The following is a 26849-nucleotide window of genomic DNA, read 5'->3' as shown; positions in this document are numbered from 1 at the left end:
GAGCAGCGAGCTCCAATACACTGAACTTGAACTGGTCCATCTTTCCCACTGCTTAATGGGCCCCTACATGCCAAAAGAGAGAACTATAAAGAGAACAATTACTTGACTGCAATAACTAGATTGGGAAATAAAGCATTATGTTTAGGCTGCTTTTGGGGAGGATTAAATCTAAAGTCATGTTTTTGTCACCTCAGCTGAACCACTGGAAGAGGCTACACCCTTGGTTTCTCACCCATACAGTACCATGAAGAAATGCCAGTTAGCTTTAAAGGGAGCACAGTGGTTGTCCTATGATTCTGAAATAAAACGTGTTCAAGAGTCTTCTGTGACTCCTTTAAAAATAGTGTGACAATCCTATAACTCTGGTAGTAAATTTGTATTGGCGTATTGGATAGCTTTGCAGCCAAGAGTGCACTAAGCTTTGGTTACTAAAGGTATATCTACACTACACACCACTTTCAGCAGCATGTGGGGTACGTGTAACTACACTCTTCATTGAAAAGCAGGCTGCATCCATGCTGCAGTGTGTAGCTACATGTCATTGAAAAACTCTGACAGTAGGGAAGCAGTGGGGTAAGGCTTCAGCAGCCTTTCACTGTGGTGAGGAAAATTTCTAATGGGGGAAGTCAGTGGGAGCCTTTTCGCTGCCAGAGTCTTTACCTGTGGTGGAGAAGGGCTTCAGCAGCAGCGAGTTGGTGAAGCCTTTCCCCACTGCCAGAGTCTTTCCCTGCTGCTGGAGTCCTTACCTGCAGGCGGGAGAGGTTCAAGCAGCACGGAACTGCCAGAGTCTTTCTTTGCAATGGGGAAAGTTTCTAGCTGTGGGGAACTGGCAGAGCCTTTGCTCCCAGCTGGAGCCTTTGCTGGCTGCCGGAGTCTTTTCCTGTGGTGGGGAAAGGCTCGAGCAGCTGGGAGGCAGTGGGATACTACATGGCTAAAAATAGCAGTGTAGCAAGTAGAGATCCATGTAGGGTATATAAGAACATAAGAATGGCCCGACTGGGTCAGACCAAAGACCATCTAGCCCAGTATCCTGTCTTCCAACAGTGGCCAATGCCAGGTGCCCCAGAGGGAGTGAACGGAACAGGTAATCATCAAGTGATCCATCCCCTGTCACTCATTCCCAGCTTCTGGCAAACAGAGGCTAGGGACACCATTTCTGCCCATCCTTGCTAATAGCCATTGATGGAGCTATCCTCCATGAATTTATCTAGTTTTTTTTTAACCCTGTTATGGTCTTGGCCTTCACAACAGCCTCTGGCAAGGAGTTCCACAGGTTGATGTGCGTTGTGTGATGAAATACTTCCTTTTATTTGTTTTAAACCTGCTGCCTATTAATTTCATTTGGTGACCCCTTGTTCTTGTGTTATGAGAAGTGGGAAACAACACTTCCTTATCTACGTTCTCTACACTAGTCATGATTTTATAGACCTTAATCATATCTCCCCTTAGCTGTCTCTTTTCCAAGCTGCAATGTCCCAGTCTTATTAATCTCACCTCATACAGAAGCCGTTCCATACCCTAATCATTTTTGTTACCCTTTTATGAACCTTTTCCAATTCCAATGTAACCCTTCTGCCAGGCCAAGTTGATAGCAGCAAGGGCCGGGTTCAGTACACAGGGGTTCCCTCTCATCAAAGCAAATGCAAAACTGGCTCGAGCCCCCACCCAGTGACCTGGGAAAATCTTACACACCCCCTGGGCACCTCAAAGAGGCAATACTTCCCCTCTCACAAGAACAGAGTCTTGGTGTAGTAGAGAATCTTTAATAACATGAGGTAAACAACATCAGCATTAAATTGGGGAAACACCACAACTAGTGTTCATTAACCAAACCATGAGCAAAGACCCACCCCAGAAAAATTGGGCCACATCCTTTCCCTCAGGTTCTTGAGTCCCAGAACCCAAATGTCTCTTGAGTCCAGCAATCCACAAATCACCCAAAGTCCAAAAAGTCCAGCCCCAGAGTTCAAAAGTTTATCTGCAGAGTGTTACTCCCCAGTCTGGCTAAAATGTGCCTGTGTGTGGGGGAAAGAGGTAAGGGGCACCTTACGTGTCCTGAAGCAGACTGCCCCACAGGGCTCTGCTCTGCTACGCTGTCTCACGAACGGCTCTGCTCCACCATGACCGGCTCTGCTCTGCACAGCTCGCCGTCTCACGAACAGCTCTGCTCACCCTGCCGTCTCACGAACAGCACCGCTGCACACTAGATCTTCTGGCTCCCCACTACTTGACACAGTGCTCAGTGATTTCAGCTCATAGTAGTGGGAGCCTTAGTGCTGGTGCACCATAAGGCTAAAGTGAATTCAGCACAGAACCTGTAACAAGACTCTTAATATACCCAAAATAAGCTCTGACATTCCACAGTGGAGAGAGACAGAGGTGCAATTGGTGCTTCAGGCCCTCACAAAGGGGCCTACACCACCAGGCACTAATATCTGTCTCAAGTCTCTCTCAATTCACAGAGTTTTGGAACCCATGTCCCTTGCCTAGCGAGTGCTACTCAGTTGATGGTGAGTCCCTCCATCATAACAAAAGGCCAAGTACAGTTCCAAGCACAGTTCCCATAATCAGGGTAATAACAATTTATTCTTCCCACCCCAATAACAGAAACACTGGGGATCCCACAACAGCCAAAGTGACCATTTGGGCAGTTATGGCCTCATTCTAGGCGGGGTGGGTGTGCCTATGCAAATGAGATCAGCCCCTGAAGTTCTTTTCCACAACTTGCCACACCTCACCACCAGATGTCAGGGTGGAGCCCACCCTGACTCTGCTTACATCCACTCATACAGAAGCCGTTCCATACCCTAATCATTTTTGTTGCCCTTTTATGAACCTTTTCCAATTCCAATATATCTTTTTTGAGTTGGGGCAACCACATCTGCACACAGTATTCAAGATGTGGGCGTACCATGGATTTATATAGAGGCAATATGATATTTTCTATCTTATTATCTATCCCTTTCTTAATGATTCCCAACGTACTGTTAATTTTTTTTACTGCCGCTGCACATTGAGTGGATGTTTTCAGAGAACTATCCACAATGACTCCAAGATCTCTTTCTTGAGTGGTAACAGCTAATTTAGACCCCATCATTTTTATGTATAGTTGGGATCATGTTTTCCAATGTGCATTACTTTGCATTTATCAACATTAAACTTCATCTGCCATTTTGTTGCCCAGTCAGCCAGTTTTGAGAGATCCTTTTGTAGATCTTTGCAGTCTGCCTGGGTTTTAACTATCTTTAGTAATTTTGTATCATCTGCAAATTTTGCCACCTCACTGTTTACCCCTTTTTCCAGATCATTTATGAACATGTTTAATAGGACTGGTCCCTGAACAGACCGCTGGGGGACATCCCTATTTACCTCTTTCCATTTTGAAAACTGACCATTTATACCTACCCTTTGTTTCCTAACTTTCAACCAGTTACCAATCCATGAGAGCACCTTCCCTCTTATCCTGTGGCAGCTTACTTTGCGTAAGAGCCTTTGGTGAGGGACCTTGTCAATCTAAAATCTAAGTACACTATGTCTACTGGATCCCCTTGGTCCACATGCTTGTTGACCCGCTCAAAGAATTCTAGTAGATTGGTGAGGCATGATTCCCTTTACTAAAACCATGTTGACTCTTCCGCAACAAATTATGTTTATCTATATGTCTGACAATATTGTTCTTTATTATAGTTTCAACCAGTTTGCCCAGTACTGAAGTCAGGCTTACAGACCTGTAATTGCCAGTATCAGCTCTGGAGCCCTTTTTAAAAATTGGTGTCACATTAGCTATCCTCTAGTCATTTGGTACAGAAGCTGATTTAAATGATAGGTTACAGACTACAGTTAGTAGTTCTGCAATTTCACATTTGAGTTCCTTCAGAGCTCTTGGGTGAATACCATCTGGTCCTCATGACTTATTACAATTTAGTTTATCAATTTTTTCCAAAACCTCCTCAAATGGCACCTCAATCTGGGACAATTCCTCAGATTTGTCACCTAAAAAGAATGGCTCAAGTTTCTGAATCTCCCTCACATCCTCAGCCGTGAAGACCAATGCAAAGATTTCATTTAGTTTCTCATAATGGCCTTACTGTCCTTGAGTGCTCCTTGGGCATCTCAATCGTCCCATGGCCCCACTGGTTGTTTAGCAGGCTTCCTGCTTCTGATGTATTTAAAAAAAAATTGCTATTACTTTTTGAGTCTTTGGCTAACTGTTCCTAAATTCTTTTTTGGCCTTCCTAATTGTATTTTTACACTTCATTTGCCAGTGTTTATGCTCCTTTCTATTTTCCTCACTAGGATTTAACTTCCACTTTTTAAAGGATGTCTCTTTGCCTCTCACTGCTTCTTTTACTTTGTTGTTTAGCCACGGGGGCTCTTTTTTGGTTCTCTTACTATATGTTTTAATTAGGGGTATAGATTTAAGTTAAGCCTCTATTATGGTGTCTTTAAAAAGTTTTCACGCAGCTTGCAGAGATTTCACTTTTGGCGCTGTACCCTTTAATTTCTGTTTAATTAACCTTCTCATTTTTGTTTTGTTCCCCTTTCTGAAATTAAATGCTACAGCGTTGGGCCACTGTGGTGTTTTTCCTGCCTCAGGGATATTAAATTTAATTATATTATGGTCACTATTACCAAGCGGTCCAGCTATATTCACCTCTTGGACCGGATCCTGTGCTCCACTTAGAACTAAATCAAGAATTGCCTCCTTTCTGGTGGGTTCCAGGACCAGCTGCTCCAAGAAGCAGTGATTTAAGGTGTCAAGAAACTTTATCTCTGCATCCCGTCCTGAGGTGACATGTACCCAGTCAATATGGGGATAATTGAAATCCTCCACTACTATTATTGAGTGTTTTATTTTAATAGCTTCTCTAATCTCCCAGAGCATTTCACAGTCACTATCACCATCCTGGTCAGGTGGTCAGTAATATATGCCTTCCACTATATTCTTATTATTAGAGCATGGCATTTCTATCCATACAGATTCTATCATACAGTTTGATTTATTAACGATTTTTACTTCATTTGATTCTATACTTTCTTTCACATATAATGCCACTCCCCCACCAGCACGACCTGTTCTGTCCTTCCGATATATTTTGTACACTGGTATTACTGTATCCCACTGATTATCCTCATTCCACCAAGTTTCTGTGGTGCCTATTATATCAATATTCTCATTTAATATGAGGCACTCTAGTTCACCCATTTTATTATTTAGACTTCTAGCATTGGTATATAAGCACTTTAAAAACTTGTCTCCTTTTAGCTGTCTGTCATTACATACTCCGGTACATATCTACAACCATTCAAGCATGTCCATATTCTACTCACCAAAACCATGTATCACAATCTATACTGCTACTTAAACCCATGTGAAGGGGCTGCCAAGTACATACTTTATGTGTACCAAAAAAAGCATGCAGTGTGGACGTAGCCTAAGAGTAGCGCAGGCATCTCAAAACAAGGCTTACACAAAAGGACATTCAGAAGAGACTAAGTCTGTACAATTCATTTTCTTCATAGAATAATAGAAGATTAAGGTTGGAAGAGACCACAGGAGGTCATCTAGTCCAAGGCCCTGCTCAGAGCAGGACCAATACCAACTAACTCATCCCAGCCAGGGCTTTGTCAAGCCAGGCCTTAAAAACCTCTAAGGATGGAGATTCCACCACCTCCCTAGGTAACCCATTCCAGTGCTTCACCACCCGCCTAGTGAAATAGTGTTTCCTAATATCCAACCTAGGCCTCCCCCACTGCAACTTGAGACCATTGCTCCTTGTTCTATGATCTGCCATCACTGAGAACAGCCGAGCTCCATCCTGTTTGAAACCTCCCTTCGGGTAGTTGAAGGCTGCTAACAAATCCCTTCTCATTCTTCTCTTCTGCAGACTAAACAATCCCAGTTCCCTCAGCTTCTCCTCATAAGTAATGTGCCCCAGCCCAGTAATCATTTTCGTTGCCCTCCACTGAACTCTCTCCAATTTGTCCGCATCCTTTCTGTAGTGGCGGGCCCAAAACTGGACACAATACTCCAGATGTGGCCTCACCAGTGAGGAATAGAAGGGAATAATCACTTCCCTCGATCTGCTGGCAATGCTCCTATTAATGCAGCCCAAAGGGCAACAAGGGCAAACTGTTGACTCATATCCAGCTTCTCGTCCACTGTATTTCCCAGGTCCTTTTCTGCAGAACTGCCGCTTAGCCAGTTGGTCCCCAGCCTGTAGCAGTGCATGGGATTCTTTTGTCCTAGGGCAGGACTCTGCACTTGTCCTTATTGAACCTCATCAGATTTCTTTTGGCCCAATCCTCCAATTTGTCTAGGTCCCTCTGTATCCTATCCCTACCCCGCAGCGTATCTACCTCTCCTTGCAGCTTAGTGTCTTCCACGAACTTACTGAAGGTGCAGTCCATCCCATCCTCCAGATCATTAATGAAGATGTTGAACAAAATCAGCCCCAGAACCAACTCTGGAGCACTCCGCTTGATACCCGCTGCCAGCTAGACATCAAGTCATTGATCACTCACTGTTGAATCCCACGCCACACCCCAGATTTTGAGAAAACAGAAGTGTTTACGTTCCATTTCATCACATTGTGACCCAACAGGCATCAAGGCTTAGAATCTAAATAATCATTTATTTATATTTTTACAAATATACCTGAATTTCTTGGCCATACTATCAAAGGTGGGTGCACGCATAACGGTGTGGACCTACCTTATGTTTGCAAACAGCCAATGTGCACAAAGCAGCGATGTTTATGTATTGATGGGTATGTCTATGGGACCCACCACCGTAGAAACAGAAAAGTAGCTTGATATTCACAAAATAAAAAAGGTATTTCTCCAAAACGAAACAGAATAGATGTGGCCTTGGCTCAGTATCCCTGAGCAGCACAGGGTCCTGCTGGGGCTTTTGTAGTCTTATCGAATATAATACTGACCCATCAAACTTAATACATTTTGGAATGACATTTAGAGACCTTAAACTAGTATAGTCATAGCTCCCCAAGATTCCTTTAATCTGGATGAAATGTGGGATGATTTAAAGTATTAATTAACAGCATATGGGCCCACTTCCTGGACTATTCTTATTTTCCTTATAAAAATAAACTTTTTAGAGAACAAGGAGGAAGTTATGTATTAGTACAGCAATCTTCCAGATGAGGATCAAAACATTCTGTCAGCTATTAAAACAGAAAAACAAAATCTGCATTCATATCTTTCAAGCATGCCTGTGCCAAAACAAGCTGTAAATCGCTGTTGCTATACATTATGCATGGAGTATGTAATGTTGTTCAAATTTGATTATGATTGATGACAAATATATCCATATGTATAAAATTGCACATGAGATGCAGTTTTAAATTCTGTCCTAATATTCTGTGTTAAAGTTAGAAGTGTGTGTGTGTAAGAAAATCATCCTTTTTTTTACAGATCTTTTCCTATTGGGCATTCTAAGGTGTTATGCAAAAAAAGCATCATTACCCAAATAAGTTGTTCCAAACATGTACGAAAAATGTTTGAGGGCCATTATGGAACACATATTGGATATGAAAGTGACAGCAGTAAACTAGCAAATAATCATAGCTTCGCCGCCAGGACTTGGCTATTTATCTGTCAAGCAGACCTTAGCAGATGACAGACAAGTAATAATTCAACATAGTTGGATGAAATATCCTTGAACGAGTCCAAACTATGATACAAAATAAACCTTGAGATTTGCTGAATGGAAACATTTAGCAACATAAGCAGGATGCCAGAATTTCTGTGTAACATTCTAAATTACAAAATTAACATTTCAGTGCACAAGGTTTTAATAACAGTTCCTGGAGCCCATTTATGAAAATCAGGAGCACACATGTACGTACAAATGTTGGGCCAAATTCTGCCCTCAGGCAGACACACAAGACTCCAATCTGTGCACATCTGAGTAGAATTTGGCACTTAATACCTTGCAGATAAAGAGAAAAAAACTTGGTACAGCCAATGTCATGCCTAGAACTTTATGTTTGGTCTCAGTGTTGTCCTGTATAACAACCACGGAGGGGAGAGGCGGGTGCATGTGTGCATGTACTCCCACACCACCTCCCAGGAGTAGGATATGACCTGTACAGAAAGGCAGAGACACTCTCTGTTGACACACACTTTTCTCACTTCTGACCTCAGGAGAGCCCTGCTCAATGCTGCAGAGAGAATGGAATGACTATTGCTGGTGGGGGGAAATCTCATGTGAGATCTTCAGGGTAGTGGTTTCAAGGGCGCTTGGGTCAGAGGTAAGAGGAGGTATTTTGCAATGGAAGAGGAATTTAGTGTTTAACCGTATCATAAGAAAAAGATAATTACACATTTTTACAGATAGGATAATAGTGAATGTGTATTAATGGGTGGTTATGCAAAGATTGGGGAAATAGACTATAATAAAACTAGAGCTGGTTGAAAACTGAAAAAAAAATGTGTGAATATTTCAAAAATGGCTAATGCTTTTTCAAAATTTCAGAAAAAGTTGATATTTCAAAATTTTGATTAAAATATTTTGATCATCAACAAATGTTAATTAATTTTGTAATTGGTCAAAAATACATTTTGTTGGGGCTGTGTGTGTCAAAATTTTGAAATAAAATGCAGGTTTTCCACTATGAATGTAAACATATTTGGGTTTTGTTGCTGGACTTGATGCAGATACAAAGGAATGGCCCAAGTGTAGATGCATTCTTCATAAACTTCTACCCAACTGTATTATCTTCAGCTGAAAGGGGAGTGGGAACAAAGCTTATTCATGGACATGGTCACAGTAGGCACTCACCAGCAACTGCAGACAACTCTAATAAAGGACTAGACTAGTGCTATTCTGTCTGATCAGATGTAGATTTCAACTCATTACAATTTTTTTGTGTTAATTGACTGCCAGTTACCACCTTTATAAAGACTAGTTTGGACAATGCCCAAACATTTGCTCTAGGATACACACATTTGCAGTTTACCCTAAGCTGATCCCTTGGGTAACACAAACACAGATGTTTGTAGCTTGGAACAAATATTTAGGCAGTGTGTAAACCAATTTTACAGGTTTCAGAGTAACAGCCGTGTTAGTCTGTATTCGCAAAAAGAAAAGGAGTACTTGTGGCACCTTAGCGACTAACCAATTTATTTGAGCATAAGCTTTCATGAGCTACAGCTCACTTCATCGGATAGCTCACGAAAGCTTATGCTCAGATAAACTGGTTAGTCTCTAATATGCCACAAGTACTCCTTTTCTTTTTGCTATATTCTTTATATTCACTTGGAATTGGAGTTATCGTTTTAATAAAAACTTTATATATTGCTTCACTTGGGACATATACGTTTTCTACTGTATGCACGTTGACTAGTGCTTTGCATATTTCCTAGCAGTTTGCTATCAGTCAGCTATTGTTATATATTATTAGACAGTTTCCTTTTTACCATTGTCAAAGAAAGTCCCAATATATAAGGGACAGAACCAACATTTAAAAGCAAAAGAGAGAGACGCACAATAACAGTAACTCTTTAACCACAAATGAAATACTGGCATCATTGAATGTCTGTCTAAATGATAAGCTCTAGCTCAACTGGAAGTTGCAGGCTTGAAATTACAAGGTGAAAATCTATTTCTTGTGTACCGCAAGAGGTCAAACTAGATTACACTGATCCCTTCTAGTCTTAAATTCTGTGAATCAGTCAATGAGAGTTTTGCCACAAACTGCAGTGGGGCCAGGATTTCACTCCAGACATAGAAAATCTTCAAAAAGGATGTTCTCTCTCCCTGAGCCTTTTCCGACAGAGCACTGGTAAGAGACATGACTGATGGAGTTAGATGCATAGAGGATAAAACTCTTCCATTTGCTACTACTTCAGCCCTAAACCACTAGCCTTACTGATGAAATAGTCCAAATAATTCTAATGTGAGGACATCAGATTTAATTTGCAGTAGTGACCCTATTTATGATAGGTTTCAGAGTAGCAGCCATGTTAGTCTGTATCCACAAAAAGAAAAGGAGTACTTGTGGCACCTTAGAGATTAACAAATTTATTTGAGCATAAGCTTTTGTGAGCTACAGCGTTCTAAAGCTGTGATCATTTAAAATATTTTCCATGGGAAATAATGTTTGTGACCTCCAGAAAAGTTCCTTCACTCACTGGAACAAGAAGCCGGTAAAATCTCTTTTGAATTAAAATCAATACTTCCTGTACTCCAGTGTATCTTATGTGCACACGACTGAACAGCTGATCGAGGATCATTTGACAAAGCCTTTTATGCAAGATAAGTAACTAATATGAGGGTTGAAACCATGGCTGAACTAACAAATTAAAGTAAAAGTCTCCTACATTCATAACCTTCAGCATTGTTAACAACACATTCTAAACACTCCATAATGGCTTTCACTTCCACTTCCAGCAGATCCAAAAAAGCAATATGTACTCTAATTTCATCAGATTCACAATCTAAGACAAAATCTTAACAGTGACCTCTTATGTCAACAGATTAGCACATCTGAACATTAGCACATTGTCACACATTTCATACGTTTGGGAGGTTTTTCTGCTTTAATATTGCTGATGTCACTTTTAGATACTGCTCAGTGACAGTAAGAAGTCCCATAGCGAGTTTTTTCTTTTTATACCAACAGATCTAACACATTGGAACAAAAAAATCTTCTCTTCCATTATAGCAAAACTCTATCTCTAACTTGGGCATTTTGGCTCTTGAGCTTGTGTTTCTAACTTAACTAAATGCAAAGCAATTAGAGAGACAAGGTGGTGAGGTAATATCTTTTATTAGACCAACTTCTGTTGGTGAGAGAGACAAGCTTTTGAGCCACACAGAGCTCTTCTGTGTCTTGAAAGCTTGTCTCTCTCACCAACATAAGTTGATCCAATAAAATATATTATCTCACCCACCTTGTCTTTCTAATATCCTGGAACCAACACAGCTACAACTACACTGTATGGAAAGCAATTACTCAGCGTAGCCAGTTATCTAGACAGTTTCCTAGCTTTCTTCAGCCCTAGCTTTCCAGGTTTTTTTCTCACTTTGGGTTTCACTTATTTAGTTTTGAAGGACCAACTGGCATAACTTAGTTACCATTCTCTGCCTGTCACATGATGCATAAATGTATGTCTGCTGTCTGCATTGCAATCTGTACTGGATCACAGCTGCTGGTTCCTCAATAGTTACACAAGCTAGCAAAGCAAAGTTCATGATACATGAACTTTCAAGAACTCTGCTTATACATGGAATGACAGAACAGGGATAGAACTATTCCCGACACATTGCAGAGAAATTAACAGAGTCTCTTTACCAAGGATGCTGGAGGATCCTTTACCCCCTGGGCTAATTAACCCTTACCCTGATTACACCAATTACACCAACAGAGAAAAGCACTGCTTCAACTGCTGCCTCACCAGGCACTGAATAGTGATTGAGCATATTTTGGAAGACTGATAGCAAAATGGAGATGGTTTCTAAAGTGCAGTAATAATTGACACTATGTGCCTCCATCTTATTTCATCATGTTGCGTTTTACACATTTGTGAAAGCAACTGAGGTTTTTTCCACAGGGATAGGAATAGAAAGGCTGAAAGAGCTACTGTATTTCACTACCCCAGAACCCCTGAGATGCAAGAGCTCAGCACTGTGCAAGTGTCAGGAAAGCCAATATGATATAGGAGGCCCTCTGACAATACTTTTCAGCTTGCATCAGCAAAAGGGAAGAAAAGCATTAACTGAAATCAAATGGCCAAGAGTGGCTGCTATGGGCCACAAATCCTACTAAGTATTATTTAACTTTTACATACCTGCTTCCTGAATTATTTCATCATATTTGGTGTGGTGCATGTGAGGGAAATTGCAGTGCTTAAACTTCAGTCATGTGATTCCTTTAGCTTTGACACTTACTAAACCACTTCAGATATCAGGACATTTATTTTTTTCACGGAGTAATAAAAATATTGCAGCATACTTTAAAAGAAAGCTTCTAATCATGAATTAGATTCAGAGGTGTAAGTAGTCTATAGTGTCATAGAACCAGGACCTGTAGTGCCTAAGAAGTATAGGAGGTAGGTAGGGGGCTAAGAGGTAGGATGACTGATCTGAAAAGTATGAAGCAAAATGCTGTGGTAGAGGCTAGTGGAAGGTAATGGGTGGCTGATGTCCGTGGGCATGTCCTTGTTTGTTTCTCATAGTAGCAGTAAAACTCTTGATCAGCTACCTAGGAAGATGGGCCTTCCTTACTTTCCTTGTCTATTCAACTGTGTCACAGGGTGATCTGGGCCTTTAGAAGAGTTGTGAATCCCTGCTCTGATCTGTACCTGATTTCCTCCCCTATCGAACGAATTGTTGGCCTTGTAGTTTCCAGGTATCATGTAACTGTCTGCTATCAAAGGGCCTGCTGAAGATGGAGATATGGTAACATAAACGCAGGTCATGTTCTTCAGTGTGGGGAGACATTTGAATGGGTGTCAATAACTGACTCCATTTGTCCAGAGATGGGATGGTGAATCCCTAGCAGAGACAGAGCCAAGGCCAAAGACCCCAGAAGATCAGAAATGGCTGCAGTGGCCAAGGGAGTGCCCTAGGGAAAGTCAAGGACCTGGTGAGGACTGTTCTCGGGGGTGAATGACCATGCACCTGTGCCTAACCAGAGCAGTAAGGGCCCACCACCACCCCTCAACAAGGAGTTGCTATCTGATGAGATAGACTTTGTAGAAGAACAAATGACTGACTTGACTTTGGACCAGATTTATGAACATGTCACTTGCATGGATGACACAGTACTAGACCCTCAGCTTTTGAAATCAATGCTCGATTTTGAGCTGGTTGAGGAAAGGGCATATGAGGCCATGAAGGACACCAAGATGGAGGAGGTGAGAATGCAGCTGCTCAGGCCCAGGAAGTTCGGTGCAGGGGCGGTGCTCCAGTTGGTCCAAGCAATACTACGCAGGTGCCACTTGAGGAGAGAAAAGACACTTGACAGAGTGACTGTGTGGTTCTACTGGCCAGGCATTCACTCAGAAGTCATGCCCCAAGTACCAGTGGACAGATCCCAAAAATGTCCCAAAGGCCACACTGATACCATTGCCCACTACACTGCTGCCCTTTGAAAGGACAGGTGTTGACCTGGTGGGCCCATTGGAAAAGTCCACAGCTGGGTACAAATTCATGCTGGTGATCCTGGATTATGACACCCAATACCCTGAAGCCATCCCACTCTGATCAGTTACAGTGGCCACTATCACCTGAGAGCTCCTGAAGGTGTTTTTCCAGATGGGGATCCCCAAAGAGATGCTAACAGATCAGGGAACCAACTTCACCTCACAATTAGTGAAGAACTTACAGGATGTACTAAGCATCAAGTCTTTGAAAACGCTGGCATACCACCCTCAAAGTGATGGATTAGTAAGTGGTTCGACAAAACATTGAAGAACACATTGAGGAAGCTTGTAACCACTGATCCCCAACACTGGCACCCCCTGCTCCCACCTCTTCTGTTTGCTGTCTGCGAGGTGCCCCAAGCATCCACTGGTTTCTCCCCATTTGAGTTATTGTACAGGAGGCAGCCCCAGGGAGTTCTAAACCTCCTCCGCAAGACATGGGAGGAACTGAACTCCAGAGCAACCAGAATGGTATGGTACAATACCCTGTTCTGAGGGAAGTTGAAGTCCCTGGAGGGATTTGAGAGGAAAAACCTGCAAAGGGCACAGCACAGCCAAGAGCAGACCATTATTATTTTAGAATAAGGGAGCCCATCTACACAAGTTCCAGCCAGAGGACTGAGTGTTGCTCCTGTTGCCAACATCAGAATCAAAGCTATTGGCCCAATGGTAGGGCTCCTTCAAGGTGGTAAGATGAGTGGGGGAAGGAGACTACATGTCCCAACAACTGGGAAGTGCAAGTGACCCAGGTGTATCACACCAACCTGTTGAAGGCACGTAAGGGCCATGAAGGTTTCCTCATCACCACATTCCCCCCAACCCTGAACTTGGCCTACAGGCTCCAAGATTCTACCCCTGATCCAGTATGGAGACATCTGTGGACCAACAAAGGGCAACAAATTTGTTGGCTGGTTGCCTCATTCTGGAGGTATTCTTGGTGTTGCCCAAGCAAACACATCTGGTATCCCACCAAAATGACACTGAACCCAGAAGAAAGTTGTGTGAGGGTCTGTCTCCTTCCAAAGAAGCTGTGGGAGACAGTGCACCAGGAGCTCCGGGCTATAGTATATCTAGGGGTCATGGAAGAGTTACACAGCAAATGGAAAAGCCCCATTGTGCTCATGCCCAAACAGTATGGGTCGACATAGTTCTGCATTGACTTCTGCAAGGTGAATGCCATATCAAAATTCAATGCATACTCCATGCCAAGGGTTGATGAACTATTAGAAAAACTGGGGGCGGCCAAGTATATATCTCAGCCTAACAAGGGGGTATTGGCAGATTCCTTTGACACCTGAGTCTAAAGAGAGGACTGCCTTCTTCACCCCCATTTGGGTTGTATCAATTCAAGACCACATCCTTCAGGCTCCACAGGGCTGCTCCCACCTTTCAGTGGCTGATGGATAGAATGCTATGGTTGCACGGGGCATACGCTGACACCTACCTCAATGACAGCATCTTAGACAATGAAGGGTGGGCGGACCATATAAGGCACCATTAAATGATATTACAAACTTTGAAGGAGGCAGGACTAATGGCCAACACAACCATGTGCTGCCTAGCTGCCCAAGAAGTCACTTACCTGGGGTATACAGTGGGAGGAAGACAATTACAACTCTTGGTGGGCAAAGTCTAAGCCCTAGCAGACTGCCCTGTCTCCTCCACCAAGAAGCAAGTTTGCCGTTTCTTGGGATTGGCGGGACACTATCAGCAATTCATCCCAAACTTTGCTACTGTTGCCATCCCTTGGATGGATCGAGTAAAGGATTCAGCACCCAAAAAAATCGGTTGGACAAAAAGCTGTGAGGAGGCATTCAAAGCATTGAAAGACTGGCTGAAGCAGGTATGTCAAATCAATGCAGTTTGGGAAAAAATAATCTCAGTGAAGATGGGTACAAACAAAGCAGATTGGAGAAACACAACCAAGGTAAGAAAATTATGTTATCAACCTTATCTATATGTTTCAAAGTAGCAGCCGTGTTAGTCTGTATCTGCAAAAAGAAAAGGAGGACTTGTGGCACCTTAGAGACTAACAAATTTATTTCAGCATAAGCTTTCATGAGCTACAGCTCACGTCATCAGATGAATTCCACTGAATGCATCCAATGAAGTGAGCTGTAGCTCATGAAAGCTTATGCTCAAATAAATTTATTAGTCTCTAAGGTGCCACAAGTCCTCCTTTTCTTTTTATCTATATGTATTATCCCTCTAGATTCTATAAGTGGCTGTTGAAGGGTGGAGGGCCGCAGAGTTGCCTTGGGGTTGGGGGTTGGGGTTGCAGCAGGCTTGCCTTGTTGGGGTGGTGCAAGTTTTTTTGCATTTCAAAGGTAGTAAACCTACCCCTAAACCTGCTAAGCATGCTCCAACCACAGAGGAGCAGGTTAAGAAGTCCAAAGAAAGGGTGGTGGACAGGCTGCAGGAAAGAGTAATCCTTCTCCAGGAAGTCAGACAGAAGAGTGATCCTGAACAGGGACCACGGAGCAGGAAAGCCCCACAGGCAGAGCCTTCTCTAACCACCATCCCCTTTGAAAACTCCAAGGTCAGGTAGGGCCTTGCTCCTTTTGACTCTTTCGGTTTTACTATACTGTACTTTTGGACTATAAGGACTATGCCCCAAACTAAAGGGATCTATTGGTAGGAAGTAGCCCAGGGAAGCAACTTAGACTCATTGCAGAGAGGACCCTGCTGGTGCTGCTTCCCGCAGGGTCCTGAGCTGGGACTAGGTGGAGATGGAAGGCCCGGGTCCCCCTACCAAACTCCTTAAGGGCATAGACCCAGATGTAGGTGGAAAGCCAAAGATGCCTAGCTTAAGGTCAGGAACAGGTGCTTCTACTGCCTGGACAGAGAGACAAGGGACTAGAAGTTGTTGGATGTGCTAATCAATAGGCTGCCCAGCTCACTGAGCTCCATATCACACTCCCCTATACTCAGCTGCCACCAGAAAGTGGTGAGCTGTTATAGTTCCACCGAAAGAAGGTGACTTTGTGGACCCCTGACAGCAAGACATGGTACCCCTCATGCAAGGGGTGACAGGTGAGGTCACATAAAGAGGGCTGTGGCCCAGGAAGGCCAAAGGAGTTTCACTGCCTCCTGAACCAAGGAGTGATGGTTGGGATTTGTGGTATTTGCATTTGGACTTTCATTTACCTAAGAAACTGAAATTGTTTTAGTTTGGCCAAAGAGACAAACTATTCTATAAAGAAGAGAGAAATTGAGGCAGATAGACCAAGTAAGCCATATAACAGCTCATATAAAAACTTGCTGGCTCATCTGTGTCCCTCTGCACAAAGGGACTTAGAAGAAGAGCGGGCTACGGTGATTTCCATGCTCCCCCTCTGTTTCATCTCTTTTCTTTGTGAAGTTTATCTTCTCCATTTCTCCTCTACTCTTTCATCCATTCTTGCATCCCTGTTATCCTTGGAGGAAAAGGAACAAGAATTAAAGACAGAAGGAGAACAGAACTGATGCTAGGACTCAATGCCATAATGTTAATTGACCTTACTGCCTCTGCCATAGAATGAGAAAAGAATAATACCTAGCTCTTAGCACTTTTCATCAGTAGATCTCAAACCATTTCACAATCTTTAATGTATTTATCCAGAAAACACCTCTGTGAGGAAGGGAAATATTACATTTTACAGATGGGAAACTGGAGAATAGAGAGGCTAAGTGACTTCTCAGCCATATTAAAGTCGCATGATTATAATGTTGCTTAGAATGCACAGATTGTCTCAAACGCTGAATTCTCTAAAATCCTTTCTTGAGGGGCAACCCCCTTCCCTCCTTGCCCCCGACATACACAGTGTACCTTTTCCTAACTGCAATTGCTTTTTAAAAGCAAAAGTTTCATTCTTGCCTAACATACTCAGAGGGAAAAACAGGGAAATGAGTACAAACAATTATGATGAATAGTTTCTCAAAAATTACCTGTTTTCAGTTTGGAACCTTAAAGGTTATCTTTGCTTAGTCAGCTGACCAAATGACACTGGCAGACATTGCCATGATGAATATTCTTCCCCATGTTCCATGCTCCCTGTTTTGGTACAGCCAGAAGATGATCAGATAAATCTGGATTTTAACTTTTTAAAATATTGATCTTGACTTGTACCCTGCCACTGTGAAGTAAACATGTTATTGTAATGGCTGGCAGGGAAATTTACTGTGTAATCTGGTCACAAACTTGGAAGAATGGATAACTGAAAAATACACCATGCTGATAGCTGAACACTGGAGAAAGAATAAACTTAAGATAAGCTTTCTATGTGTGCTAAATATCTGTATCACCTGTCAGGAGATGCTGGGCATTATATGCTTGTAATGGACTTCCAGTTATCACAGGCAGAGTTACCAATCGATATGTGACATAGGGAGCACTGAATGCTGAGGTCACTTAAGTACAGGGCATTCACTGAAATTTGAGACCCTGCATTGTGGGATGAAGTAAGGAAGTCTAGGTGAAAATAATTATCTAAGTTGGAATTTGACCAAGACTCTAGAGTGTAATAACAGGTTGCAGAGTAGCAGCCGTGTTAGTCTGTATCCGCAAAAAGAACAGGAGTACTTGTGGCACCTTAGAGACTAACAAATTTATTTGAGCATGAGCTTTCATGGGCTAAAAGTTTTAGCCCAGGAAAGCTTATGCTCAAATAGATTTGTTAGTCTCTAAGGTGCCACAAATACTCCTGTTCTTTTAGAGTGTAATAGAATCTGTAATGACCTCAGGTACTTAGAACCTTGTTTTTATATCTCACATGAAAACAGCATCTCCACAGCTCTGTGTCCTTCACCATCATGCTGGTGCATTAATTCTGTGCTAATTAAGACAAAAAGTATTACCTGCTGAATCACCACCACGTTTTGCCACACCAGGCCTTTCCTCAGCCGTCTCGCGCTCAAATACTGACCAAGCCTGACCCTGCATATAATCTGACAGGATCATAGTCCAAGGTGGTATTGCTACAGGCCAAGAAAGCTATAATGAAACAAACTGAGCCAACTTTGTAAATTTTAAAGATCAAAAAATAGTTCATATGGAAACTGGCAGACAAATTAATCTGAATCACTTAATTAAGCTACTACCTTGTCCTAATTTCCTTGTCCACTTTTGTCTATATGGCATCAACACTGTACGTTTGTATCAGTAATACAGCCACAGATCTTTACTATATCCAAGATAATGCTGCTCCCTTCTTAGGCTCTACAGGCACACACACAGAGCAAGACTAGTAGTCAGACTCAGGGCCGGCTCCAGGCACCAGCGTTCCAAGCAGGTCCTTGGGGCGGCACTGTGAAAGGGGCGGCAGTCCGTGTGCCATCAGGGCGGCACTCTTCTTTCTGCGGCTGCAGCAATTCAGCGGCAACTTTTCTCTGCAGACTGTGCCGTGACGGCAATTCGGCGGCAGCTTCTGTCTTCAGACGTCCTGCTAGGGGCAGCAAAAACAGTAGAGCAGGCCCTGGTCAGACTGCTCAAGATATACCCTGCTCAAGTGTTAGACTTCCCTCCATTTGCTGGATGTCTTACTATATAACCTAGAAATATAAAGAATACGGAGACAACGAGGAGTCCGGTGGCACCTTAAACACTAACAGATTTATTTTGGCAGATTTATTTATTCCCAAATAAGTCTGTTAGTCTTTAAGGTGCCACCAGAATCCTCATTGTTTTTGTGGATACAGACTAACACAGCTATGCCTCTGATAATGAATATGGAGGAAGATCATTAAATGGAGATATGAATATTGCAAGCATTACACAAATTTATTCCATGTGCGTGTTTAAACTAATTTTTTTTTCACATCAGAAACTGTTATGGGTATATAGCAGGCCAGATTAAATATGAGAAATGGGTATTTTGGGCAGTAAATGGGTATGAAAATAAATACAAGCCTGTTTTGCTAAAGGTTTCCATATTCTCCACTACACAGGGGGAGATGAAACTTCTAATCACCATGTTTCTGGCTGGCCAGTTTTGAAAAGCTCATGCTGTGGCTCCCAAGCCCAGAATTTATTGTATTCTACACAGGTTCTTAAACCATGTTCATCACCAGAGTATCTGAGCACCTTCCAGTAGTGCATTAAGCAACAAGACTAACATCTGTCACATGTTTTTGTTTGTTCTCTCATCCTCTCCCCAGGGGAAGAAGTGTGTGCAGTGAAGTGTCTAGTTTTTGTGTGGTTTTATTTATTTTTGGAGGGCTTTTTGGTTTGTTTGTTTTTTAATACATGTTATGTGTTTATGTAAGAGAAAGCAATATCAAAGGCCAAATCCATCCTGCACTTGGAAAGTGGTGAGGTTTCTAATGGTCCTTAATTCTTGGGGAAATTCGTTCCACAGTCTTGAACCAGCCCTCAAGAAAGTTGTCTCCTGCACAGATGAACTTTACCTTTACTTAGAGTTTGGTGCAGATCTTGTGTATCAGCTGACCCGATTTGCAGAGCTAGGGAGAATAACTAAATACCACTATACTTGGATTTTCTGTTAACTGGGATCCAGTTACATGCTGTTTTGCTGAAATAACTATTCCTGCCTTGGCACACATTTTTCACTCACTCTGCTTTTGCATGGTAAACCAGCTCATTAGACTTAACTGGACAGCCAATAAAAATGTCTTGAGTGAACAATTTCACAGCAAGTTTGAAAATGACAAAAATCATCTCCTTTTACTGTTGTGTTTTTGTCAGGGAATATAAGTTGACTGTTTTATTAACCTGAAAGTATTTATAAACTATTTATAAATTAATGTATATTTCCAAAAGATCACTGAAATTTTATAGAAGAAATTAAAAGTTGTCCTTGAGATCAGAATTGAAAAGAGACATTGACACAAAAATTATTCATTTACTAAAAAATTAATCTGTGAAATGGTAACTATGATTTTCACTAGAATTAACAATTTAGGTACATATTTGATGCAAGTTCTCCACCTAGTGGACTAATTTTAAATTCCGTGTAATTGATTCATAATTCATTATATGGGATAACTTGTATTTTTGAGCAATGCAAGGCCCCTAATAGTAATATGTTTTTCATTCATATAATATTTTAAGTATTTATGCAATATTACAAATGTTTTTAAGCTAATAATAATATGTTTTATTCATATAATATTTTAAGTATTTATGCAATATTACAAATATTACCAAAATAAAAATGCATTTCTGTACATAATGTTTATGAAAGGAGAATTATATTTTATTTCAAAAAATAAAAGCTAAGACAACTTTAAATAAACAACACACTTACTAAAAACTACAGTCTATCCACAGCATAACTTAAAGAAACACTGCGCCAAGATACTTTATTCACCCAGAGGTTGACTGTCTGACAGGTCTTTAGTTAGTTTTTTTTTTTTCCCCTCGCATCTATTTGAAATTCCTAGGTGTTTCAAATACTAAAATCAAACATTTTATACAATTTTAGACTGTAAATATATTTGTATATTTGCTCATATCTCAATAAGAAAACAAGCCCATCAGCCCATTAGAGTAATGGTTAATACATAGAGCAATTTACCAAGGCATGTGGTGGATTCTGTATCACTTGAAGTCTTTAGATCAAAATTAGATGTCTGAGAAGAGAGGTAGTCTCTGGGAAAATTAATAAATATAAGGAACCTTCATGGAGATCACCCTACGAGCAGCCTCCCCTCATTAAAATGGGTGGGGTTCCTGCTCAAGTGCCTCGGTTGATCACAGCTGTGGCAGTATCACACAAGAAGAGAAGTGTTCCCTCAGGTAACTTAACCCCCGCTAAATGTCTGAGGACCTAGTCAAAACCAATAACTTGAAGAATTGCACCAAGATATTTATTCACATCCAATGCAGATCCCAGAGCACTGCTGTAATGTGTTCTCATCCCTGTATGACACACCACTTAATAGTAGTGTGGCTGCATGTTGAACTACCCTTGGTTTCAGAGTGTTCTCTAGGTGCAGCCGCACCCAGAGTGCGTTAGTCATTCAATATTGAGGTCCCAAAGGTAAGGATTACTGTGACAGAGAGAAAAGGTCTCAATATTCTGAACAGGTTCAGATCAAACCGTACACTTGGGCTAACAAACTATCTGAACCTCCTCATACAGAATCTAATAATACTAACCTGAGAACTTGTGTTTCCAACATTGGCTACACTCCTACAGTTGAAGGAGATCTCAATATAATCTTTATTAGCAGCTTCCGCCAACTCACCAAGTCTTATCAAAATTTTATCTGGGTTTAGTCACACTTAATTTGCTCCTATCCAGCATGCAGTCTCACACACACTGGGCTATTTGTTCTCCTGCATCAGGCATATCGGTTGTGATGGAGTTGTGGAACTAGGTTTCACCATCCTGTATTTACAGTACAGCACCGCATGTTCCTTCACTAACCCTCCTGATGGCTTCATATACATATTCAACAGGAAATGTTAGAATATAGATCCCTCAGTACCCTGTCCTTGGGGCAGAGGAGCAATTGTAGCAAAGCAGAACAAGCTAAAAACATTTAAAGACTATAGAAAAATAGCCAAGGATTATCTGTAATCGTCTCACTTTTAGCATGTGCTTGGAATATGTTTCAAGTTCACAATTTTGTGAACAAAAATGTCTCTCATGTCAGCTATAAAATTACTTTAAGTGTGTGTGGGGGGAGGGGAACTCAAATAATTCTTAGCACTTCTATAAAGCTTTATATGTTTAAAGCATTACACCAGTGGTTCCCAAATTTGTTCCACTGCTTGTGCAGGGAAAGCCCCTGGCGGACTGGGCCGGTTTGTTTACCTGCCGCGTCCGCAGATTCGGCTGATCGCGGCTCCCAGTGGCCGCAATTCACTGCTCCAGGCCAATGGGAGCTGCTGGAAGCAGCGCGGGCCGAGGGACGTACTGGCTGCTGCTTCCAGCAGCTCCCATTGGCCTGGAGCAGTGAACTGTGGCCCCTGGGAGCCGTGATCAGCCGAACCTGCGGACGCGGCAGGTAAACAAACCAGCCCGGCCCGTCAGGGGCTTACCCTGCACAAGCGGTGGAACAAGTTTGGGAACCACTGCATTATATAAATATTCGCTAATCTTCCATATACCCATGTAAGTCGGTATCATTGTTCCTATTGCTTAAAAATGGAAACTGACACTCTAGGAGGTTAAGATTTACCTGGGAAAGAACAACGAATCAGAGGCAGAGCAGGAAATAGAATTCAGGAGTTAGCAGATTCTATTCCTGTACTCTAGTCACTTGATCGCACTCCCTTCCAAAACATCAGACTTTTATTCCAACCAGGAAAGAGGATAGTACCTGCAGCCATAGCCCTGTACAGAAGTTATTCCTTATAGGCCAGGTAAGGTTGCTAATTTTGGTTGGATATATTCCTGGAGATTTCATCACATGACATAATCTTTAATTAAAGATTAATCTTTAATTCTAGGAGACTGCAGGACAATCCTGCAGGGTTGGCAACCCTAAGGCCAGGTCATGCCAGATTTGCCCAGATCCCTGTAGGTGTTGATACAGTTGTATGCTGCCCCATGGGGAGCTTTGGCAAAAATTACAGGTGCTCATGGGAAGTACAATCCCTTACTAAGGCTGAGTTGGTATTGTGGGAAAAACATTAACTACTGGAATTCTGTGACTTTTGAGTCCTTGGTGTCTCAGTCTCAATATTAAATTAACACTAGTTTATTGCATTTAATTTCCTTGTTTTTAAAGAAAGAGGAGAAATGCAGCTCTATACAGCTTGCAGAGTTTTGTGGCTGCTTTCTTTCAAAGTTGTTGAGCTCCCTTAGCACCTAAGTCCTATTGTACTGAATGAGGCAGCACTCACTACAAGCTCAGTAGCCTCTTTACTAGGAGCCTAAATTATTTGCATGACACATGCACAGTGCACTTCTCTCAAAGCCCTGGAGCTCCAGAAAGGGAAGGCAAGAGTTAAGTAGCTGGAAAGTCTAAGCTTCTTGGTGCTCATAAGAGGAAGTACAAGCCAATGGCAGGGGCTTTGGAAAATGGCTTAACAGCCAATAGTGACTGGGCTAAGGAAGATCTGGGCCTCATCAAGGAAACATCACTGTAAGCTTTCACTTTGTTTTAAGATGGTGTTTGGGTAAATACTGTAACTGACCCTGTTCTGGGTGTTACTGTGAGTATTGTGGGATAGCAGTCCCCTCTGGTTGTCTGGTAGTATGCTCTGAGTTGCATGAGATTTGATGCAAGACTGGGTTGTACAGGCTCTACCCTTTTGTGGGTTCCAATAAGCACTCACATGCTTCAGGTAGAAGGATTCCCTTACTAGAAATGCCTGCCAGAAATTAAGAGGTGCAAATAGCCTAGGCACAATGGTTACAGACAGTAAAAATCAACCCAACACTTCCTAACCCAGGTACACAGGTGGCTGGGAGTTCTCTTGGCACTGATAGACTGGTAATGGGCAGCTTGATTTATAGGGAGGTAGTAAAAAAAGTACTGTTTTAGAAACAAAGACTCCTGTACTTGTGCAAACTCTAGTTTTCAAATCTTCCTAGGAAATAATGCCAAATTTTCAACACTCCTAACAACTCAAATTGGCCAAATCAAAATGATTTTTGGCAGCACACTAAAGAGCTATTTCCTTGCCAAATTTTAGCTTCCTTACCCCCAAATGTTTTGGCACTAGAACTGTTACAAATATTTTTTATTGTGGGAGGAAAATATTTTTTCCACTTTCCTTGTTGCCAAAGAAGACTGAATTGTCTTTCTCAATCTGTACAAAAAGCCATGACCCTTGCGTAGAGACTGAACCTGGAAAATTTCAGTGCGGTAAGTGAAAGTTTCAGAAAGCAATGAGCCACTGGAAACAGTGGGTTAGAATGGAAATGCTTAGACATCCTTAACCATGTTTGTGCTAATGCTCCAGCTATAGTATGCTAAATTGTTTAAAATAGTCACTGACATTGGTATAAGGCTGTGGCTCAACTATTATTAATGCTAGTGTACTTTCCTTTGCATTAATTTAAAACTGAACTGGCATTTTGCTTTGACTTCAGACTACTTTGCTAACCTTTTGATAATGGGGGATTTCCCTTGTCTTTGCTGATGTTCTTAAAACCACCCACCTCCACACAAACCCCCCCCCCCAAAAAAAACAAAAAATAAAAACCCATGCTATAGCAGAAGTGCAACTTGCAGCTCCAAAACACTTATTCATATATTTACAGCTGAAAGCAATTTTCAACAGATTGCTACTGTGCAGCTACAGGAAGGGAGGGAACATTGCTTCATTATATTATCATTATAATTAGGGACACATTGGACATAAATAAGCTTTCCTTGGAACTGGATTGTGATTCCAAATTCAGGGTGTTTTTTTTTCCTAAAGATGATAGATGATGGACACACACACAGCACTTTAAATAGCAGCTGTCCCTTTTTTTTCATGTACAATATGTAAGAAAATGTTCCTTTATGAGCTGACCGTTGAGTAATTACAAAAATTCTAAAAGGTCTTTCACTATCTCAATTTGTTTGCTGGCAAGGATTATACGCTGTTAAAATGTCGTAAATTGTGGGAGGCATGTAGACTGATTATTTGTGTATTTGACTTGGTGTTTTCATCTGATCTGTACTCCTACCACACTGAAGGTTTCCACATGAAGTTCTAGAAAGTGACACTTCCGGCTTTCATTCTACAACACTACGGATTCATCACTGTCTTATTAGAACAACGCCACGAGCAGCACTGCACTACATTTCATGTTGTGTGAATAGTGGACGGCAAGCAACTCAATACAGAATCTTTCCCATACAGAGGATGCAAAGATTAATGAGAAAGAGCTATTGAATGTTATGCTATCAGTGTGTCCGCTGACAATGAAACTCATAGAAAGCAGATTCTAGAAGCTTTCTGGGGGAAAGATAGTCAGTTAGAGCAGACTCAATTGCCCCAGGAAATGAATAATAGGTCCAGCTCTGAATTTGACTGTTGGGCTACAAAGGAAAAGCACTTTCACTTTTACAGCCCCAAGCCCAGATCACCTCTTCCATGAAAATACCTCTGGGAGACTGCATGGTGTGTGCGTGAATGGAAGGGGGGGCACATGGATCCCCTAGGTGGCAGTTCCTTGGGGCTGTTCTGTCATGGTTGCTTCCCAGTGGAATGGCTTGTAGTTGTGCACAGAACCTGCCCATCAGGTAGTCCCTGGGCTTCCATGCCACTCCACTATCCCCACAAATGTGGGGTATTAGCAAAGACACTAGCTTGGAGGGGACTATAGAAGAGAGAACGCAGCCACAAGGTACATTACTTTTGCCTGCTCTTCTTCAGCATTTAGAAGAAGGATGTCATCCACACATGCTACTCTGTCTAGTCTTTGACTAGCCACAGACTTTCCAGCCCTGTGGAAGAGAATCCAAATGGCTGGAACAGGAGGGCAAGTCTATGAAGACAACTGACCACCCTCTCCACACAAAGAAACGGGATTCATATAGAGGGAAACTCTGTATCCTTAATGCTGGGAAAAATACTGGCCTTGAGTTTAACAGTAGGAGAACCCTAGTTTGGGAGCATAGTTAGGGACAAGGCTCTGAGGAACAAATGTTTTAATCTACACTGGGTTTAGCTAAATCTATTTAAATTAAGTTAAACTTTAAGTTAAATGAGTGCAACTTTCTGTGTAGACGAACTCTCAGATATTAATCTGACCACAATCCCCAGAACTCTTCTGGATCTCACCACAGCTATCTGAGAAGTCTTACTAAATGTCGGGTTAATCAAAGAGGGCCAAAACCTCATCAGGTGTAAGTTGGCTTCACAGCTTTAATTAATTCAGAGGTGCTCTTCTGATTTACAAGAGTTGAGGCTTTGACTTTCCCTTTTATTTATGTAATAATGCACTAAATTTCAGATGCACTAATTTCTCAACTAAAAATTACTTTAAAACACCAATCAATCTTTTCATTTTTGTAGAATTTTACCCCCTCTTCAGGTCTCATTCTTCCATAGTTTAGCCCTAAAATATTGGAAAACACCTTTGGCACCACACCCCACAACCTCATCTCTGTTTTCCCAGGAGACCTTTGCCTACCACTCCCACACTAGATTAGGAGGTTGAAAAAATAATCAGTTATATATCACTAATCATCATCTTTCATTTTATTCCTTTTGTTGTTGTTATAGCTATACTGGATACCATGACATCACATTCTAGACCGGAATAACAAGATTGCCAAGAAACATAAATGAAAGTATTGTGTTCCCTTACGTCCCAAGCCGTGATCAGGTCACTTCAGTATTTTATTTATTATTTTATTCGTATATCTCCTCTTGTCCTAAAGGATTCCAAAACACACTATTTAGAAAAGCAATCAATATGGTGTAGATATTACTTACTATAATCTGATAGAGTTCCTTGCTTCAGTGTTAAATTACTGTAGCAGCCTCGTCCACAGATAACCAAAGCTGGTCTCTGAGTTCTCAGTTCAATAAACAGTGTTCTCTTTGACCAACAGACTTGCAATTGCAGTACAGCATTTGTCAAAAGCTCTCTTCCATCCTTAACTGAATTAAGTGGCACAAACACATTTGTGCTGCTGATAGTGACCGTGCTAGCTCTCCAGATGTCACTGTTGCGTCCTTTTGCCCCACATAACTCAGGCAATCTTGGATATTTTTCCAGAAATTTGGACAAAGACTGATTCAGTCCTTTGCATTTATTGAAGCACACTGGGTCTGTATAGTA

General features: G+C 41.7%; 1 protein-coding gene across 1 annotated transcript in view; it reads right to left on the bottom strand.

The window, feature by feature from the left end:
- CA8 (carbonic anhydrase 8) overlaps nucleotides 1-26520 on the bottom strand; it is a 118895-nt gene extending 92375 nt beyond the window's left edge. Inside the window, exon 1 of the mRNA XM_073331074.1 lies at nucleotides 26501-26520. The gene's annotated coding sequence lies outside the window, so the exon portion shown is untranslated. The remainder of the gene's footprint in view (nucleotides 1-26500) is intronic.
- Between the last annotated feature and the right edge of the window lie 329 nt (nucleotides 26521-26849).

This window comes from Lepidochelys kempii, chromosome 2 (assembly GCF_965140265.1).
Source record: "Lepidochelys kempii isolate rLepKem1 chromosome 2, rLepKem1.hap2, whole genome shotgun sequence".
NCBI classification, from domain to species: domain Eukaryota; kingdom Metazoa; phylum Chordata; order Testudines; family Cheloniidae; genus Lepidochelys; species Lepidochelys kempii.
This window is presented reverse-complemented; position numbering and strand designations above follow the sequence as displayed.